General features: G+C 48.7%; 1 protein-coding gene across 1 annotated transcript in view; it reads right to left on the minus strand.

The window, feature by feature from the left end:
• Window positions 1-20,039, minus strand: part of YPEL2 (yippee like 2) — a 67,427-nt gene extending 47,388 nt beyond the window's left edge. Inside the window, exon 1 of the mRNA XM_009236468.4 lies at window positions 19,774-20,039. The gene's annotated coding sequence lies outside the window, so the exon portion shown is untranslated. The remainder of the gene's footprint in view (window positions 1-19,773) is intronic.
• Between the last annotated feature and the right edge of the window lie 355 nt (window positions 20,040-20,394).

Genomic DNA, 20,394 nt, shown 5'->3' on the forward strand with positions numbered 1-20,394 from the left:
GTGGCTCCCAAGGTAACTAAGTGAGCAGCAAGTCCAAGTAAAGGTCTGAGGGCAGGGCCAGGAGGTCTAAGACTCCCTCTGCTTCCCTGTGGCTCACCTGCCTGAGGCTTCCGCACCTGCTATCCCCTGGGCTTCACTAATGGGGTGGTGTTTCCACTTGCCTACCTCCCAGGAGAGCAGGCAGTGTTAATTAACACCTGCGTCATGCTTTGAAGATAAAATTAAAAATTATTTAGGGAGATGGGGAAGGAAGACAAACAAAATCAGATCTTCCTGGCTGGACTATGTCTGGGATCCATCTGGATCTTTAGAGAAAGCCTGCAAATCATCGTCCTCTTTTTCCTCTAAACCTCCCTGGAACCAAATCTTCTAAAGCGAAGCTGCCGTCTTCCCTGGAATCCTTCCCACCAAAGCAGTCACTGAAGCCGCCATACTTCTGGGACACTTTATATCCTCCTGAGTGGCCAACATCACTAACTAGCACTAGGCTGAAGGACAATATCAGTCACCACTCCTTAACCCACAGTGAGAGCACTTCTCTTCTGCAGCCCTGAGCCAAGGAGGCTCCACATGCAAAGCGACCAATTATATGTGAGCTATCTGACTGTTGAAGGGATTCAGACCTTTGGGGGCCAACGTATGATGTTGCCCCTGCTCAGTCTCCCACCTCTAGTTTTAAAGACGTAAAATCAGGTTATAGTGAACATTATAGCAATACTTGAAGGAAATGGAAGTGGGAAATAATTCTCTCGGCTTTGCCTCAGAGTTAGGTCTGGCCATCACAGGAGATAGGACGAAAGATACATAAACTTTTGGATCCAGAACCCCTTCATCACACCCTGGGCACACTCTGGGTAGCAGGTAAGGTGAATGACAAAACAGCCCACAGAAGACCAATGCTGTTGGGTGCCAGAGTGTTACAGGTAGAAAGGTGGTAGAGCCAAATACCCTGCTTGGAGTTTCCTGAGATACCCTCAACCTTTCTTTTTCTTTCTTTTTTGAGACAGAGTCTCACTCTGTCTTCCAGGCTGGAGTACAGTGGCATGATCTTGGCTCATGGCAACCTCTGCCTCCCGGGTTCAAGCAATCCTCCTGCCTTAGCCTCCCATGTATCTAGAATTACAGGCGCCCACCACCATGCCTGGCTAATTTTTGTATTTTGTGTAGAGACGGGGTTTCACCATGTTGGCCAGACTGGTCTTGAACTCCTGACATCAGGTGATCAACCTACCTCAGCCTCCCAAAGTGCTGGCATTACAGGTGTGAGCCACTGCACCTGGCCCTTCAACCTTTCTAATACTCCTGGTTCCATTTCAGGATAGACAGCACGTCCAGGAAAGGAAGGGGTGGTGAGTTAGGGTAAGGAAATAGGAAAGACAGGCAGGGGAAAACAAGCAGTAGGCTTCCCCCAGGCCAAATGCTGCTCGAGTCCACAGCCTTAGCTGCCCGCTGGGGAGCACACAGAGCACCAGACCCATCCGTCTTACACAAACACAGAGGGGAGAAAAAGAAACAATGACCCTGGCTGCCAGGCTGAGTTTAGAGAGCAGATACAGAGTCTGTTTTCTTATACATGCAGACAGCTTCTAAATTATGCATTTCCCCAGAGTAGAATTATTTCTTCTCTCACTTCTCCTCTGAAGGAAACCCCCCAAAAAAAGTTTACAGGTAGAAGTTTCCGGTTATGCTCAGCTTCAAATCTGAATCCCGAAACTTATTCAAAGCTACCTTCTGTGGAATAAGCATTTCTCGTTTGTATTAAATGTGAGTGTGTCACATACAAACACACACATGTACATTCCATCCTCACCATAGCTCTGAACCTAAAAAGACAAGAGAAAAATCTACCACATAAGCAATGGCCCAGGCTGTCTGGTGCTAGAAAGGCTCTGGGAGGCCTAGACAAGAAGCCTTACATTTTGCTGTGGCAGGGTCACTCTCCTCCCCATTGCTCTTAAATATGAATAAACAGGCATCCTACAGAGGGACTCTTTTCCTAAGAAGAAAAAAGGAAAAGCCAGATGTGGTGGCTCACACCTATAATCCTAGCACTTTGAAACAGGAGGATTGCTTGAGCCCAAGAGTTCGAGACCAGCCTGGACAACATGGCAAGACCTCAACTCTACAAAAAATTAGCCAGGCATGGTGGCACGCGCCTGTGATCCCAGCTACTTGAGAGGCTGAGGCAGGAGGATTACTTGAGCCCAGGAGGTTAAGGCTGCAGTACACAGTGTTCACTCCAACTGCATTCCAGCCTGGGTGACAGAGCATTAAAAAAAAGAAAAGAAAAAGAAAGGGAAGAAAAAGTGGCTTGCTGAAATATGAATCTTGTTCAACTGGTACAGGACAAACTGAAGAAATGAGAAGAGGTAAATAGAAAGCAAGGAGAAACAGGATCAAGAAAGGCCTGTAGGGCCAGGCACAGTGGTTCATGCCTGTAATCCCAGCACTTTGGGAGGCTCAGGCGGGCGGATCACGACGTCAAGAGATTGAGACCATCCTGGCCAATATGGTGAAACCCCGCCTCTACTAAAAATGCCTGTAGTCCCAGCTACTCAGGAGACTGAGGCAGGAGAATCGCCTGAACGGGCGAGGTGGAGGTTGCAGTGAGCCGAGATTGCGCCACTGCACTCCAGTCTGGTGACAGTGCGAGATTCTGTCTCAAAACAAAACAAAACAAAAAGGCCGGCCTGTGGGGGCCAGGCAAGGTGGTCACGCCTGTAATCCAGACACTTTGGGAGGCCAAGGCAGCAGATCGCTTGAGGTCAGGAGTTTGAGACCAGCCTGGCCAACATGGTGAAACCCCGTTTCCACTAAAAATACAAAAATTAGCCAGGCATGGTGGCGCACACCCGTAGTCCCAGCTGTAGTCCCAGCTACTCGAGAGGCTGAGGCAGGAGAATCACTTGAGCCTGGGAGGCGGAGGTTGCCGCCTGGACGACAGAGCGAGACTCCGTCTCAACAACAACAACAACAACAACAAAAAGGCCTGTGGGCTGAGAAAGGGGAGGGCAGGCTGCATGAGAGGAACGAGCTGAGAGATGGGGACCAAAAAATCAACATCTGCACTGTCTTCTTCCCTTTTAAGCAAAAATTTTAAAAGCGTCTTTGAGTCAATCCTTAGGAAAGAAAATTGATTTTTTTAAAGGAAGAAATTAAGAGTATGGAGCTTAACTCATCATTCTAATTTTTGAACTTTAGCCCCTGTTAATGGGGCAACAGGGTCCATGGGGCTTCATGAGTCCAACTCATAGAACATAACTGTGGAGTCCAAATTGATTTCCAACAATCATCAAATGAGCTTAATATTTAAAAGCCTCGGGGCACATGTGCAAATTAAACACCGTTTTAAGTGAACTAATAATCCATCACAGTGGAAATTAAAGGAAGATTTGCCACCACCCCTAGCTAGCTTTCACTGAGCAGCACAGAAAGAAAATATGTAAGATATTATGATTAAAAACAAAAATCTTCGATACACCATCTCGAAAGACAAATGCACAGGGAGCACATGCCAACCTGGCCAGCCCCCACCCCACGCTGCCTCCCCGGCCAACAGGCCTTCCCCAAAAGGGAGTAACTGCCACTGGAACTCAAAACAGAACCTTCTGAGTGCCACCAGGATGGAGGGGCGGGAGGTGGGACGCTCTTGTTAAGCCACAAAAGAACGTGAGGAATGATGTGGAAGCAAGGCTGGACCACCACATGCCGAGCCACGGAAACTGACCTGAGAAGTGGGACTCTCTACAAGAAGGAATTCCTCCAGACACGGACAAGGCTGGCCCCAAGGCATGCCTCTGTGTTGTTGTTTCCATGGGGTGTCTGAGAGGAGGTGAAGACTGGAAAAGAAGTGGGCTCTGGACTCACACAAACCAGTTCTGCTCCTTTCTAGCTGCATGACTTCTGGCAAGTTACGAAATCACTCTGACCCTCAGCTTCCCCATCTCTAATAAGACCAACCTCCACAGGGGTTCTAGGTGTTAAGTGAGATGATCTCAGTGCTTACACAGAGCTGGCGCACAATACACACCAAAATTTTATCTATTATTTTTAATGGCCAATGGGGGAGAAAAACAGATGCTGCTGCTTAAAAAAAAAAGAAAGAAAAAGAAAAAGGAGAAGCCCTGAGAGTTCAGACAGACATGGAGTTTGGGGTCCTTTGGGAACATCCTATTTTTCCTCTTTCTTATTTATGTTGAACCTGATGCCTGTGTGTAGCCAAATTCCAGCCTGCCCCTTCCACTAAGATCCTTTAACTTGTCTTCAAGCATCTCTTTGAGATGGTACCACTGGGACATCTCCCCAGATCTAGAATTCTCTTTTCAAGATGAGACAAGGCGGCAATAATATTGGAGGAACCACAGGCATGCGTTAGTATTGAGGTCCTTCTTAAAGGTGCTTCCTCAGTGGCCATGCTCTCAACAGCCCGAAAGTAAGCATCTCTGACTCACACAGCCCTGGCAGGCCTTTGGGCCTCTTTCCCCCTCAAATCCACCCACTGCATGCCAGCCAGTGTTGTCTATTTAAAAAGGAGATCTGACCATGTCATCACTCTTAAAGTTTTCAGAAAGGCCAACACAGAGCAGTGGTTAAAAAGACAGGGCCGGCTGGACACAGTGGTTCACGTCGGTAATCCCAACACTTTGGGAGGCTGAGGCGGAAGGACTGCTTGAGGCCAGGAGTATAAGACTAGCCTGGGCAACATAGTGAAATCCTAAAAAGAAAAAAGAAGAAAAAAAAAAGAACCTGGAACTAGTTTCAAATCTCAGCTCTGTCATTTACTAGCTGTGTGACCTTGGACAAATTACCTAACCTCTCTGGACCTCGCTTTCCTCACAAAAAATAGAGACAATAATATCTACTTCATAGGGCTCACATGAGGATGAACTAAGTTAGTAGAAAAGTACTCAGCATATGTGCCTGGCATGTAGTAACCATATAATACATTCCAGGTGTGTATTACCACTGACGCCCATGCATAGCTTCGGACTCATCTCATCCTCTATACCTTATCCTCCATCTCCATTTATTGAAATGACATTTAAGAGTCTATCATGTGTCAGGAACTCTCTTAGGAGGCATTTGGCAACTTGTACCACTCCTTGTAGGTCCCCTCAGTACACCACGCTCGCACTTTATGATTCCATGGTTTTGCTGATGCCATTCCTTCAGGCTGATACAACCTTTCCATCTTTCCTCACAAGGCCCTTACTTGTCCATTGAAACTCAGCTCAAATGTCACCTCGACACTGGGCTTAGTGGCCTCTCCTGTGCTCACCTCCACCTTAACCCTACTGAAATTGAAATTACCCTTTTCTGACTCTGTATCCTCTACTACAGGTAGGCTCCAAGAGTCATCTTTGTACCCCATGAACTCAGCAGCACAGGACACACAGTAGAAGCTAAACACCATCACTGAACTGAACCTCCTCTGCCTCCCATTGGCTGCTCACTGGACAGGTCCACCTACCTGCACAGGTAGCACACGTGATGAGGCCCCGCCCTCCCTCTCCAAGCAAGGAGGAAGGAGGCAAACTTACCTGCGTCCCCAGACTCCATCCAACCCAATTCTCTCCTCACCACCTCCACCCCCATCCCGTGCTGTGATGCCCAGGAAAACCACAATTCCTGGGTGCCACTCAAAGGCCTGTCATTGGCATCCATGCCTATTCTTTACATTGCTGGTCTAGGTTTAAAAAACAAACAAATTAAAAACTCTTAGAAAGACTGAAAGGGACCTTGTGCTAACTTTAAGGACAGGAGGGTAGGAACGTGACTAAGTAGCCATAGCCTGTCCCAACATCTGTGAAGAATGAAAGCAGCCCTGGCTGGAGGCACTAAATGGTGGTGGCGGCAGAAAGCAGGAGGCAAGCTACTTCTGGGAGTGGGAAACAGAAAAAAGAGAGGTGGAATCGCGAGGAAGGCCTTTATACTGGGAGAGCTGTCCTCCTTCCCCATCCTACTCTCCCCAGAATCCTGAGCCCAGAGCAGAGAGCACAGAGAGACCTGTGCCCGCCCAATGAGAGAGGTGGGCAGCAGTGTTGCCCAGTGGTTAAGAGTGCAGGATCTAGAGGTGGGTGGACTTGGATTCCGTCTTGGTTCTTCTCACCAGCTACATTACCACTGGGCAAACTGCCTGAAAGGAGATAACAATAGTGCCTACCTCCTGCAGGAGACAGAAGGATCAAATGAGATAACGCAATTGGAGTATTCAGCACAGCACCCAGCACATGGTTAATACTCAATAATCCTGATTAACTACAGTCACCCTTACCAGTGAGGGAGAAAAAGCACAGGAATTGTTCCTATTCACAAGACCAAAAGGAATAGCGTTCCTGTCCCCCAGGTTGACTCATGGTGGTTAGGAGGTTAGGGCCTAAGCTAATCGACTTAAAGGTACATTGTGGTTTAAGTAGGCTTCTGTGGCTTAGCTGGGGACCTGATATTATTGCTGTCATTCCTAACACAGACCACTCCATCACTTACTGCATTGAAAAAGTTATCTCTGTGGTCTACACTGACTCTACTAATCTCAGGACGGGGCCACTGCTAAAACTTCTCTGAAAATCCTCTATTAAAGCTGCCAAGGAGCTGATGTGCAAGGCCCACAGGAAAATTATCATTTTCTAGACACCTCTTTTACAGCACTGGAACCAGGTGGGACTTCAAATCCACCCAGCTGGTAATAAAAACCAGCTTGGATTCTCAAGAAACCACACTCCTTCATAAACAAAACCAACCATTCATCTCAACCCTGGATGCAGGGTCTAGTCTTGGTTTCGGAGGGTTATACGTCAGATGATAATCCTACATGATCTCTAGAACTATTTCAGCCTTTAAAGTCCTGGTTCCATGTAGTAGTGATGCTCTGCCTGCCAAATCCTGCCTCAGGAGAAAGTATCCCTCTGTCAACCTTCAAAACGCCCCATCAGGTCAGTGGCGGCATTAGATTCTCATAGGAGTGCGAACCCTATTGTGAACTGTGCGTGCCAGAGATCTAGATTGTGCACTCCTTATGAGAATCTAACTAATGCCTGATGAGCTGAGGTGGAACAGTTTCATCCCAAAACCATCCCCCACATCTGTGGAGAAATTGTCTTCCACAAAACTGGTCCCTGGTGTCAAAAGGTTGGGGACCACTGCTCTGGAGGAATGGAAGAGCTACAGAGCCTTCTGGCAATGCTTCATGAATATCATTTATCATAACCAGGATTTTGAGTAACAAAAATACAGGCAGTCTCCAACATGCCAAGTCCAAACACTAATACTTTTTTTTTTGAGACGGAGTCTTGCCCTGTCACCCAGGCTGGAGTGCAGTGGCGTGATTTTGGCTCACTGCAACCGCTGCCTCCCAGGTTCAAGCAGTTCTCCTGCCTCACCCTCCTGGGTAGCTGGGATTACAGGCGTGTACCACCATTGCTGGCTAATTTTTGTATTTTTAGTAGAGATGGGGTTTCGCCAAGTTGGCCAGGCTGGTCTCGAACTCCTGACCTCAGGTGGTCCACCTGCCTTAGCCTCCCAAAGTGCTGGGATTACAGATGTGAGCCACAAACACTAATACTTTTGAATGCTAACACTATTTGAACTTGGTGCTGCCTTCAGTTGCTTTCATCTGAAATGCTCCTTAATGGGCTTTACTGTGTTTCTCTGGATTCTTCTCCTACCTCTCTGTTTGAGCCTCAATCTCCCTGGCTGTTCTCCTTCCATCGTTCTTGGCAGTGCTTCTGCCATGTGCCTCTGACTTCTTGTTCCCCTGGGCCTTCTTACCCACACCCTCTCAAGCCTTCTAAACCTTAGCCTTCTACTCCTGAACCCTTGACTCCTTTATAAAGGATGTCTCCATGCTGGGCACAGTGGCTCATGCCTGTAATCCCGGCACTTTGGGAGGCTGAGGTAGAAGGATCATTTGAGCCCAGGAGTTCAAGACCAGCCTGGGCAACATAGTGAGACTCCCATCACCTTCATTCCAATTCTGTTCCTGCTTTCCAGCTGCCCAAGCAGGAAACACCCTCTATGCTCCCCTTCTATGTCATACTTCATTTGTCCCCTAGACAGTTGGTTCTGCTTCTTAGATGCACCCTCCCATTGCCACCCTCATTCACCAGCAGCAGCACTGTGAACCCCATCCTCTCTCATTCTGGACTACTGCGACAGCTTCCCACAGGTCTCCCTGACTCAGCTCTTACCTCTCCAGCCCATTCTAGAATTCTGTTTATAAAACACAACCTGATCACACACTCTCACATTTCAAAACATCCAGTGGTTTCCTAGTAGCTTACAAGACATGGTCCAACTCTTCAAGTGGCACCAAGAGCCTGGGCCGAACTCTCCTTATGCTGTCATCACCTCCCCACCCCACTCCAAACCTATTTCCTACAGATCAAACTCAGTCATTATCCTGTGCTCCTTACATCATTCCAGCTCTTATAATGCCTTACCCTACCTTCTCTGCCTACCTTATTCGTTAAGGGATGAGTAAATGCCTGCTCATCCCTTAATACTCAGCTCCAGTAGGACCCTAGCAGAGCTGGTGGTCCCTTCTCCCAGCACACAAAAAACTTAATTTTTCTCTGGAATGGCATTTTATCACACTGTTCATGAGTCTCTATCCTCATCAGACTGAGAACTTCTTGCAGTCAAAGGTCCAGCCTTCCAGATCCCCCCAACCCCACCCCCAGTAGTGTCTACAGGACTCACAGCTCCAGCGTACTGGAGATCCTTGATAAATGTTAACTGAGTAAAATGAATGGCCATCAGTGAAACCACACTGCCATGTAAAGCTGGTATTTTTTAAATCACCTTACTTAGTTTGCCACTATCCAGTACATTTAAAATATCCAATCTGGGCATTACATGCGACTTACACACCATTAACGCTCTACAAAGTTAAAAAGCCAGTAAACTCTTGTGATGCCAACTCATCAGATAGAGTATGAAACTCAGTAGGGCCATGAAATTACCTGGATGAGCCACACCACACAAGCCTCTGATGCTTTTACCTGGCTGCTGTCTGACAGCAGAAACGTTTCCTGCTCTGCCCTTCACACACTCTGTGTATGCTCCCTTGGGTTAGCTTCCCAAGTGACCCTCCCAGGCAGGCAGGGACTTCTAGACCCCTAGTGAAACGCTTAAGAGTTCCAACCTAGGAGTCTTCTTCCAAGGTGATCCCCACAAGACCCCCAGGACAGTCTGAGCTGCTACCCCAGGCAAGAATGAGTCACAAAAAAAATGAAGTGTCAGACTTGATTCAAGCCAAGAAGGCGAGGGATCCCTCAACCCTGCCTTGACTATGCAGACGAGAGAGCCAAATGTGCCCTTTTCCTCCAGCCCCAACAGACTGCCGCCCTTCAACACCAGTCCTTCCTTTTGTATTTGATCATGCTCAGAGATGATAATCCCGGTTAAAACAAAACAAATAGATTTTTCCCATGATCTGTGACCCAGAGAAAAATCTGGTCCATCTCTCTGTCCCCAGACAGGGCAATACTTAAAGTATAATGAAAAACAGCCATTTACAAGATCTATGAAGAAAACAAGGTCTTGGAAAATAGGGTAAGAGATACGGCCTATCTTCAGAAGTTACTGCACCAGGGAACCCTCCCCCTGGCCTCGTCCAGCCCCAACTAAGTCAGGCTCCCCTATGCCACACATATAGCACTATCCACAGCTGTACTTTTACTGAGGTGATTATTTGATTGTCATCTGTGTGTTCCACATTCAAATATCTGCTGAATACATGAATGTGTTGTAGACTCTGGGCACCGTGTGACCTTGATTTCTCTTTAAACTGCTGGTCCCCCAGGGCACAGCTGGGGCCCCAATTAGCTACAAACCACCTATCCTAAATATGCCAATACAATTCTGTTGTTCAGCTGTCAGCATGCCTTTGGCTTTCTGACTTTAATCTCCCAATTCAAATAAATCCAAAACTCTAGACTCTGACATCTGTGGCTGGGCTCCCCGCCTTTCCGCAATTGGAATTTGGAAATTGAACTTTTTAAAAACTGAAGAGCAAAAAAGGGAAGAGACACTTTCAAAAGGTTGCTTGTATGTCTAAAGACCTAGCCATCGCCAGCCCAAAGTTGGAAGTTATTTTGTTCTGGGAATTATTAAACTGTCATCCAGTGGTGCCATTTACTGAGGGAGAGGAAAGGGGATGGGGTGGGAAAGGGAGGAGACTCACTCTACAGCACATTTCTGGATTTATTCTCTGAATGGGAATAGCAGACAGATTTTAACAAGAATTGAAGTCCCTGTTCTCCCTCCATCCTCCTTTTTAAAAGTGCTTCCACCACGTGCCTCTGATCCTTTGAGGCCCAGCAAATGTACGCAGCCTGTTTACCTTTTTAATATAACTTTTTTTTTTCCTGAGACGTTGTTTCGCACTTGTTGCCCACGCTGGAGTGGAATGGCGCAATCTGGCTCACTGCAACCTGCGCCTCCCGGGTTCAAGCAATTCTCGTGCCTCAGCCTCCCAAGTAGCTGGGATTATAGGCACCCGCCACCACACCCTGCTAATTTTTGTATTTTTAGTAGAGACGGGGTTTCGCCATGTTGTCCAGACTGGTCTGGAACTCCTGACCTCAGGAGATCCGCCCGTCTCAGCCTCCCAAAGTGCTGGGACTACAGGCATGAGTCACTGCGCCCGGCCCTTTTTTTTAATTTTTTTTTTTATTTTTGAGACGGAGTCTCGCTCTGTAGCCCAGGCTGGAGCGCAGTGGTGCGATCTCCGCCCACTGCAAGCTCCGCCTCCCGGGTTCAAGCGATTCTCCTGCCTCAGCCTCCCGAGTAGCTGGGACTACACGCGCCAGTCACCACGCCCGGCTAATTTTTTGTATTTTTAGTAGAGATGGGATTTCACCATGTTAGTCAGGATGGTCTCCGCCCACCTCGGCCTCCCAAAGTGCTGGGATTACAGGTGTGAGCCACCGCGCCCAGCCACCTTAAATTTTTAAAGTTCCGCAAAACGGCTGGGTGTGGTGGCTCATGCCTGTAATCCCAGCACTTTGAGATGCTGAGGCGGGCAGATAGCCTGAGGTCAGGTGTTCCAGACCAGCCTGGCCAACATGGCGAAACCCCGTCTCTACTAAAAATACAAAAATTAGCCAGGCGTGGTAGCACACGCCTGTAATCCCAGCTACTTGGGAGGGTGAGGCAGAAGAATCACTTGAACCCGGGAGGCTAAGGTTGCAGTGACCGAGATGGCGCCACTGCACTCCAGCCTGGGCGACAGAGCAAGACATCGCCATTTCAAAAAAAAAAAAAAGTTCGGCCGGGCACGGTGGCTCACGCCTGCAATCCCAGCACTTTGAGAGGCCGAGGTGGGCGCATCACAAGGTCAGGAGTTCGAGAGCATCCTGGCTAACACGGTGAAACCCCGTCTCTACTAAAAGTACAAAAAATTAACCAAGCGAGGTGGCGGGCGCCTGTAGTCCCAGCTACTCCGGAGGCTGAGGCAGGAGAATGGCGTGAACCCGGAGGGCGGAGCCTGCAGTGAGCCGAGATCGCACCACTACACTCCAGCCTGGGCGACAGAGCAAGACTCTGTCTCAAAAAAAAAAAAAAAAAAAAAGTTCCAGCTGGGCGCGGTGGCTCACGCCTGTAATCCCAGCACTTTGGGAGGCCAAGGCGGGTGGATCACCTGAGGTCAGGAGTTCGAGACCAGCCTGGCCAATGTAGTGAAACCCTAAAAATACAAAAATTAGCCGGGCCTAGTGGCAGGTGCCTGTAATCCCAGCTACTCGGGAGGCTGGGGCAGGACAATCGCTTGAACCTGGGGGGTGGAGATTGCAGTGAGCTGAGATCACGCCATTGCACTCCAGCTTGGGCAACAAGAGCGAAACTCCATCTCAAAAAAAAAAAAAAGTTCCGCAAAATTAGTTGTTTCTTGGTCAGACTTCCCACTAGATTGCAAACCATTCTTGGCCATGGTTAATCAGACATGAGACCATGTCTGGTTAATTAGCCCTCATACGCAGCCCAAAGCTTGGCAAGAGGAGCTCAGAAAGCTCAGTAAGCCTTGGTTGGAGGAAGGTAGGAAGTGAGGGCAGTTTGGGAGGGAGGCCCTGGAACAACTGCAGATAAACCTCCAGGATTCTACAATTTATTAATTCCCTGTTATGCGTCTATGAGGGATCATATCTCAATTAATCCTCACAACAACTCAGGGAGACAGGCATTATGATGATGACCCCTGCTTTCCAGACACAGAAAAAAGAACAATTTGCCCAAGATCACACAATTAGAGAGGACCAAAACCAGGATTCAAATCCCCCGTCCCTTGCAAGTAGATCCTTCCTCCCCAAGCCAGAGAAGAGTCTGAGGAAGTGCATTCTCAGTCCCTGAATTCCTTCCAGAGCTTCAAGCAGAATGGGAGAGTCTAAGTCAACTCAACATAATGCAAAATGAAGACGTCAAGTTCTCTCTAAACACCCTCAGACTCTCAGCTCAATGCTTCAACATTAAATTGCCGAAATGGGAGAAAACAAATGAGGGATGGGAATAACCTGAGCCAGAAGGTGGGACAACAGATTAGGCACAAGAAAAAGGGACTTTTCAGCTCTTAAACCTCTCTGCTAATGAGGTACTTAGCTTTAAGGCTGCAGTTAAGTGTGGGGATAACTTTTCCTCAAATCCTACAAAGAACCCTGTGAGCAAAACAAACTGCAAGCCCTATTTAATTTAGGTTTATGTAATGTGCACGTTTATACCATTAACGTAACCTGTCCTGAAAGTTAATTCATTTCTCTCTTATGGTCCATTTGGCAATGGGTCAACGTAGGGACGGACCCCCAACAGACAAAGACCAAAGTGGTAAAAGAAGAAACAAAGCGTTGCGGGGGGCGGGGGGGCGGGCGGTGCAGATATCCTGGATGACGTGTAGGGGCAACACAAAGGAAAAAGCAAAAATAGAAAGAGCAAGGGCAAGGGGGCCAAGGGGGCCAAAAGCCAAGGCTGCTTGGTAGCTCCTGCCAGAGGGATCAACCACGACCTCAGTGGTTTCCAGACCTCAGTCATGTGTGGGGTTGGCTGCTTTAGAAGAACCTGGGAAACAGTTTTTCAGGGGTTGTTACTATTTTCTTGTTTTTGTTACAAATTTCCCATCCTGAAAATTCTGATTTTGTAGCCCTTTAGCGGGACGATGAATTCTTAAGGCAGCCAGCTTCGAGAATCCCTAGAGATAGCCTCCCTCCTGGGGACGCCTATGATCTGAGGCAATTAGTCATTGTGCAGTGCTCTTCACCCTTACTGTGAAGGAAGTCACAGTCCACTCCCACGGAGTGCTCTATCTGCAGCCATGGTAGCTGAGAACTACATCTCAGTGCCCTCTTTCCCCATCTCACGTGCTTCCTGAACATTCCCCATACACTCCCTCTTATGTTCACGCCTCGGTGCCTTTGCACAACTGTTCCCCATGGAATGCTTCTGTATGTGTAAATCCTCTTCATTCTTCACCAATCCATCTCGAAAATAGGGATCAAAATATTCCTGATGGGCAGGATCTGTTCCATGCCTACACTTATTTGCCCCAGGTACTCCTGAACAGAATGCCTTGAGAAAACAAAAAACAAATCACTAGAAAGGTCAGTATTTCCTAGAACCAAAAATTTCATATCAGGTAAAACAAAGCCACTTTCTCTGGTGCAACTGAACTTGGTCACCGTTCACACCCAGAAGATCCTGTTTGAGCCTCAGTGGCACCCATCTGCCAACTGGATGTCAAGCCTTCCTTTCCCAGTGAGAAACAGACAAAGGAACTCCAGACACTGGAGGGTAACCTCATTTGGAGCCAGCAATCCAGTTTCGAATCAAAGCCACTCAGTCTAGACACACTGCTTTTAAGACCACAGGGGAGGGCTAACTGCTCTGTAGCTCAGGAGACCCAGGTGCTGCTGACCCAACCAGGTAACAGGAATGCAGGTGGCAGTGCTGCACCTCACAAGCAGAATGCTGCTCTGCCTCGTTTCAGAGAGAAGGTAGACTCTGCCTAGAATGGAGACGTGGGCTATTTAGGGTTTAGATGACGAGCTGGTATTATTCCAGAATGTGCAGGAGTAGGAAGAGGCCTTGGTCTGAGAAACAGAAGGTATGGTTTACAGCTTCCACTTTGCCCTAATTAGCACTATGTCTTAAAACAAGTCCTTTTTGTCTGTTTGAACCTCAATGTTTATATCTCCAAAATGTTAACACCTAAACCGATTTTAATGCCCAACCCAGTATATACCTAATTAATATAAAATAAAAATTACAAGGTTAACACTAGAAAAAAATTAGGATGCAGGGCCCTACATAGTCACTAAAATCAAGCCTGTACAAATTTGACTCTGTACTTCCTGGTAGCCAAAGCAAAAAGAGAAATATCATGCTATAAATTTCTAATTTCCACAAAAGAAAAAGCATACCAGGTTTTCAGGAGAGACAAAGCTTTTCAGAGACATTAGGTTCTAAAAGAATTTCTCCCATGAACTTCTTAAAGGGGGCATTGAATATGTAGCTAGTCTTCAACAATATAAACCCTTACAAGAATTACAGTAACAAGTTATATAAAGCTATTTCTGACAGTGTCCTTCCATAAAGCAAAGGGCAGACACTGAAGGCCAACTCAGTAAAAATAACAATGGAGGGGCTGACATAATGGCGCATGCAGATGGCCCAGCCTAATCAAGTCTAAAACCAAGAATCGCCACAGGGGCAGATAGACAACATGTCCTTCCAAAAACTTCTGTAACTGTTACTTCTTCCAGGTGGGTGTTGGGCAGCAGTCAGCTTGCAAATACATGGTTTCTAAATTCCATTCCAGTTCAAATAGATGTAAGTGGCATTTTCAGTCTTTACTTACTTATATTAAGAAGTCCTCCTCTGACCCCACCACACACTGTCCACTCCCAAATCAATGGATTGAGAATGGATTCCTCTGAGCCAGAGAGAGGGGAATCCGCCTATTAATATAAGTGCTGTTATTAATAGCTAGCACTGAGTGCTTAGGTGCCAGGCTCTGTGCCTGGTTTCCCCTGCAGTCTCATTTAATCCTCCCATCAGTCCTGTGTGATGCAAACTATTATTAGTACCATTTTAAAAATAAGGAAGAAAGATTCAGAGAATTTTAGTAGATTGCCAAGGTCACAGAGCTAATTATCCAGGTCTTTCTGATTCCAAAGTCCAGGCTCTTAGCCCCACATATAGTGCCGCCTGGTATTAATGAAATGTGATTACTGATAGAAATGCTAACATTTGTTAGAACAAAACAAACAGTGAGGCCTAGAATAAGGTTACTGGGGTAGGTAAGAGTTGTTTATTATTAATGACAACAAAATAACAATGGAGCTTTTGGAGCCTTTGCCAATCTATAAATGGAATAAAGGAATGAAAACTATTGTGAAAAGTAGAAATAGTGCAAGTGAAAGTAATTCTGAGAGAATACTATATTATCCCAGAAAAAGAGAATAATCTTTTCCTCTTCTCAAACTATATTTCTTCCTCTAGAGAATCTAAACCTTGGTTCTCTTGGTCATTCATGCATTCAACCAACAAATATTTATCCAGTGTCTACTGCACACCAAGCATTTTCAGCAGTAAGCAAAACAGAAAAGCTCTCAAGCTTCCGTGTTGGCAAACAAGTAGATAATATATTTCCAGACGGTATTAAAGTGCTTTGAAGAAAATAAAGTTAAGGGGATTAAGAGAGGCTGAGGGGCAGAGAAGGGAGGAGCTGTTCTAGATAACTGGTCCGTCCGGAAGTAGCTCTGAGAACCAAGTTAGAGTCAGCCACGCAAAAATTTGGAGAAAGAGCCAGGCACGGTGGCTCATGCCTGTAATCCCAACACTTGTCAGAGGCTGAGGCAGGCAGATCACCTGAGGTCAGGAGTTCAAGACCAGCCTGGACAATATGGTGAAACTCCGTCTCCACTAAAAATACAAAAATTAGCCGGGCGTGGTGGGGTGCGCCTGTAATCCCAGCTACTTGGGAGGCTGAGGCAGGAGAATCACTTGAACCAGGGAGGCAGAGGTTGCAGTGAGCAGATCATACCACTGCACTCCAGCCTGGGCAAGAGCAAGACCCTGTCTCAAATAGAAAAGAAAAGAAAAATTTGGAGAAAGCATCCTGGAAAGAGTTACTAGCAGTAGAAAAGCCCTATGACAAACATAAGTATAGCATGTTTCAGAAACCTTAGAAAGGCGAGCTTTTTTTAAGCAGGAAGAAGCAGAGTGGACAGGGTGGGGATTGGTAAGAGATGAGGCAGAAGATGGGGGAGTAGGACAAGCCGTGTGGTGCCTACAGGGAAAGGAATTAGATTATATCTGAAGGGCAGTGGGAAGCCATTGGCAAATTGGCGACAAGGGAATAGCAAATTCTGATTTACTTTTAAGCTCTCCAGTGCTATATCCACAGCTCCCAGGTAAACAAACTCAGGCAGTACAATACTTCACAGACTCAAGTGTATCACCTTTTGTTAAGGACAATGTCACTGAAAACTAACAACTCTAAAAAATATCTTTAGCCTGCAGGCCCTGGCTGGCTTTCCATCGTTACAGGCTCAAGTTGAAAATGATGTTTCTTCCTTTTCCAAAACTTTATACCTTTTTATGCTCGGGGAATGCAGTTGTCAGAGCACCTAGTGGTTTGCGTAACAAACCCTAAGGAAATGCCAAGGTAATTTACAATGGGAATTGATCACATCCTCCATCTGAATCTCACTTCAACATCTCTTCCTTCTGGCTTTTCCAATCCTGCGACATCTTATCCCTTGCCATCCTTTTGTTGCTTTCTTTTCTCCATATGCTCAAAACTAAACATTCTGAATGTGAGTTGCTTGGCCAAACTGAACATTATTAAAGTTAATTTTTAAAATCCCACACTTAATGCTCCCATAAGGCACACCTTTAGCAAGAAGGGCTACAGTTGAAGTTGAATTTGGATAGAGTCCTTTTTGAAGCTAAATCGCAGCTTTCATTAATTCAAATAAATGTATCCTACCAATATGTCTGGACACAATAACTAACAGGGAAAAATCTAACCTGTGGCTGCATCAGGCGTGTGTGTGTTTGTGCCTGAAGGCGGAGATAACAGCATCAGAAACTGGATGCCTAACAAGATTCACCTGCACACAGGGACTGGGCCATCACAATGGGACGTAACCAGGACTGGGGTAGCCCAGGAGGTATGGGAACTTGTGCCTCTTATTAAGACCTGATGGTAGACAAACTCCTGACTCCTCACCACCCCCCCAAATAAAAAGTCACCTGCCTGCCTTTCCCCGAGGCTACACAGTCTGGAATACACAGATACTAAACAAAATCAACCTTTTCTTCAGCTGGCCAACTGTGAATCTCCCAGGCACAAGGACTGTGTGGCTGCCTCAAAACCATGAGAATTCACATAATCTATGAACAGCACAGCAACTCATGCAACTCATCGGCACTACTCACATCTCCAACCCCCACACACCTAGAAACATCTCCTGGTACACAACACTGTGCAGCAGCCCTCAAACAGGCTGGAGTGGAGAGGGAGGGATACCAGCCTCTTAAAGCCAACTGCTTCATGGCAGTTGAGAACAAACAATACTGTGCCCTTAGACTTTTCAAAGCCTAAGCTAGTGTGATTGGCAGCTGAGTGATTTTGGGATTGCAGAGTATGGGGTCACATACCTGACTGCACTTCAGAGCCAAGTTAATTCCTTTCATTGTTCACTGCCTCCAGTTCCCACTAGATCAGGGGCTCTTATCAAGCACCTGCATCACAATCTCGTGGGTCCCCTGGTAAAAATGCAGATTCCTGTGGCCCACTGGAAATAAACATCTGCGGAGTAGCCTGACAAACTGTATTTTTAAACACTACCCAGGTCATCTTTATACACATTTAAGTTTGAGGACCTCTGCCCTAAAGCGATGCTTCTCAAACTATGTGTCAGGACCTGCTTGGTCAGGAAATCAAATTAATGGGTCATAACCAGCAGTTGATTTTTTTTAATGAAGTAGAAAAAAAAAACCTTTAAAACAGAGCACACTGCGGGGAGTAAGGGTGATTATTGTTCTCTGAAACTTATTTCAGTTACAGACCTGTATGCAGTGCAGGTCCCACTCAGAGTCTGAAAACCATGCTCCTAGAGGGAAGAAGGAAAACAGTCTTCTTGCGCATGGTGTTTATTTTCCATTTTCCACCCCTAACTCCAAGCTTCTTGATTTTGGTTCAAGCACAGAAATATCAAGACAGATCCAAGAAATCCTGTCATTGAATGCTAACCTGCGCCGGCAAAGCCCAACTGAGGAAGCGGATGAGGCTCCCACTGCACTCCTGCCTCAGATCCGATCATGGAGCTGGGGACAGGGGATGGTGCCAAGGGGGAAGTCTGCACAGCTCTCCCCAGGCTGGGCCTGTTTCTGGGGAAAAGAACTTGCAGCCACTCAAAACACAGCTTAGAAGAATGAAAATGTTCCTCACCGGAGGCGAGACTCAGCCATTCATAGGCCCTGTGGCCCCCAGAGGCAGGAAAGCACGGGGGAGCAATAACCATGTGAAATCAAGTCCCACCCCAGAGCCAGTGAGGCGGTTTACTGAACTTCTTGGACCTTTAATGCTCTGTGAGGCACAGGGAAGCTGACCGCTACCCTTCTTGCCCAGTGCTTTGGAACAAGGAAGAACAAGGAAGGAAGGGCAGAGAGAAAAAGACAGCTGTCTCGTTAGCCTTCAGATTCACCAAAGGCAAGGACTCACTCAAGAGCCTCCCAAGTTGCAAGGACAGCAAATCAGCAAGGAGGCCAGAAAGCAAAAACCCCCAGCAAAGCTTCGGAGCAGTTCCCTGGGGCCATTCACAGCGGCGGGACTGGGGGGCGGGCGAGGGTGCAGCTCCGCACCAAGCGGAGGAAAAAAAGACAGTCGCTCACCTGGCTTTTTAAACTCTCGCAGCTAAGACTGAAGGCAGAGGTGGCAATCTTCCGGACAATAAGTCCAAAAGAACAGGTGTCCCCCACCCCCGCACGCCCCCAAGACCGGAGAAAAGCCCACCACTCCGGGAAAGACACTAGAGGAGGTCGGCGGCCAAGCAGGGTGAACTGGAAGTGGCGAAAGGTCGGGGCCGCCCCTAAGAGCCAGCTCCGGGGAGGCGCTCGCGGCAGAGGCCCCCGCATTCCGTCGGGCAGGACCTCGCGCCCACCCCCTTGGCAAGGACACCGGGGAGGCGCCGGGACGCGGCCAGGGAGGAACTCGGCTGCGGTTACCTCGACCCGGGTCGGGGCAGACGACGCGCTCCGAGAAATTTCGAGGGCGCCCAGTCCCACAGTGGAAGGCCCCCAGGGCGGCGCCCCTGGACCTAAGTGTCCCCAGGACTCTCCGAGGCAGACGCGGCGTCACGAGAGGACGGAGAGCGTCCCCAGCCCCACCCGGACCCCATGGAGTCCGAACCCGCGGGGACGACGCGGAGGAAGCGGCGATCCCAGCTCCGCGCCCCCGCCCCAAACCTGGCCCCGCAGACTCGCCCAGCCCCTGGCGCGCGTCTCCCGCCCCGGCCGGGGGTCCCGCGCCCTTGGGCTCCCTCCGCGGGCGGCCGCGGGCCCGGCAGTGTTTGTAAACAAACCGGTCACGTGGCCCGGCAGCCGCTCCCCGTCCCCGGCGCCCACGGGGACCCCACGAGGAACCGAGGGCGCCGCACCCCCAACCCCGTGCAGGCCCGGCCGGGGGAGTCCGGAGGCCGGGGCCGGGGACCCAGAGCCAGAGCTGACAGCGCGCCCCACGCCCACGCGCGCCCGGCCCGCGCCGCACTCCGGCGCACTCACCCGGCGACAGGCGGCCCTGTCCGGCCAGCGCGGGGCTTGGCTCCGCTGGGGTGCGCAGCGGCGAAGCGCGGCCCGGCTGGGGCTCGGGCTCCCGGCGCGCTCTTAAAGCCACAGTCTCCGCCACCGCCGCGGCCGCCACTCCGCATCCCTCCGGGTCCGGGCCGGGGGCTACCCCGTGATGGACGCGCCCCCCCGCCTATCCCCTCGGCTCAGCACATAGCAACACGCCGCGGGTTGGCCGGGCGCAGCCGCAGCCCATCCGCGCAGAGCCAATCATCAGAGGACGGAACTCCGCCCCCCGCTTCCCCGACCGCCCACTCCCCCACCCCTCGGCCCGGCCCAGCCTGGGCTAGGGGAGAGCGGCTGGTTAGGGTCCCGCCCGTCCCGGCAACTTGCCGGAGGGGCAGGGACCCAGAGTGACAAAGCTGGGCGGGCTCTCAGCGCCTAGGAGGAGGCCGTTTATTTGGGTTTGGGGTTTGTCCCCAGGGCAGGGCTGGGATTCCCAGAACCTGGGTTGTATTTTGGGGCGGGGGGATTTGCAGTGCATCTCCTTGGAGGCTCAAGATAGTCATTCCTTTCTTACGTTTTAAACCTCGCCCTAAGCCATAGCCTAAATTACCA

Source organism: Pongo abelii, chromosome 19 (genome assembly GCF_028885655.2).
Source record: "Pongo abelii isolate AG06213 chromosome 19, NHGRI_mPonAbe1-v2.0_pri, whole genome shotgun sequence".
NCBI classification, from domain to species: domain Eukaryota; kingdom Metazoa; phylum Chordata; class Mammalia; order Primates; family Hominidae; genus Pongo; species Pongo abelii.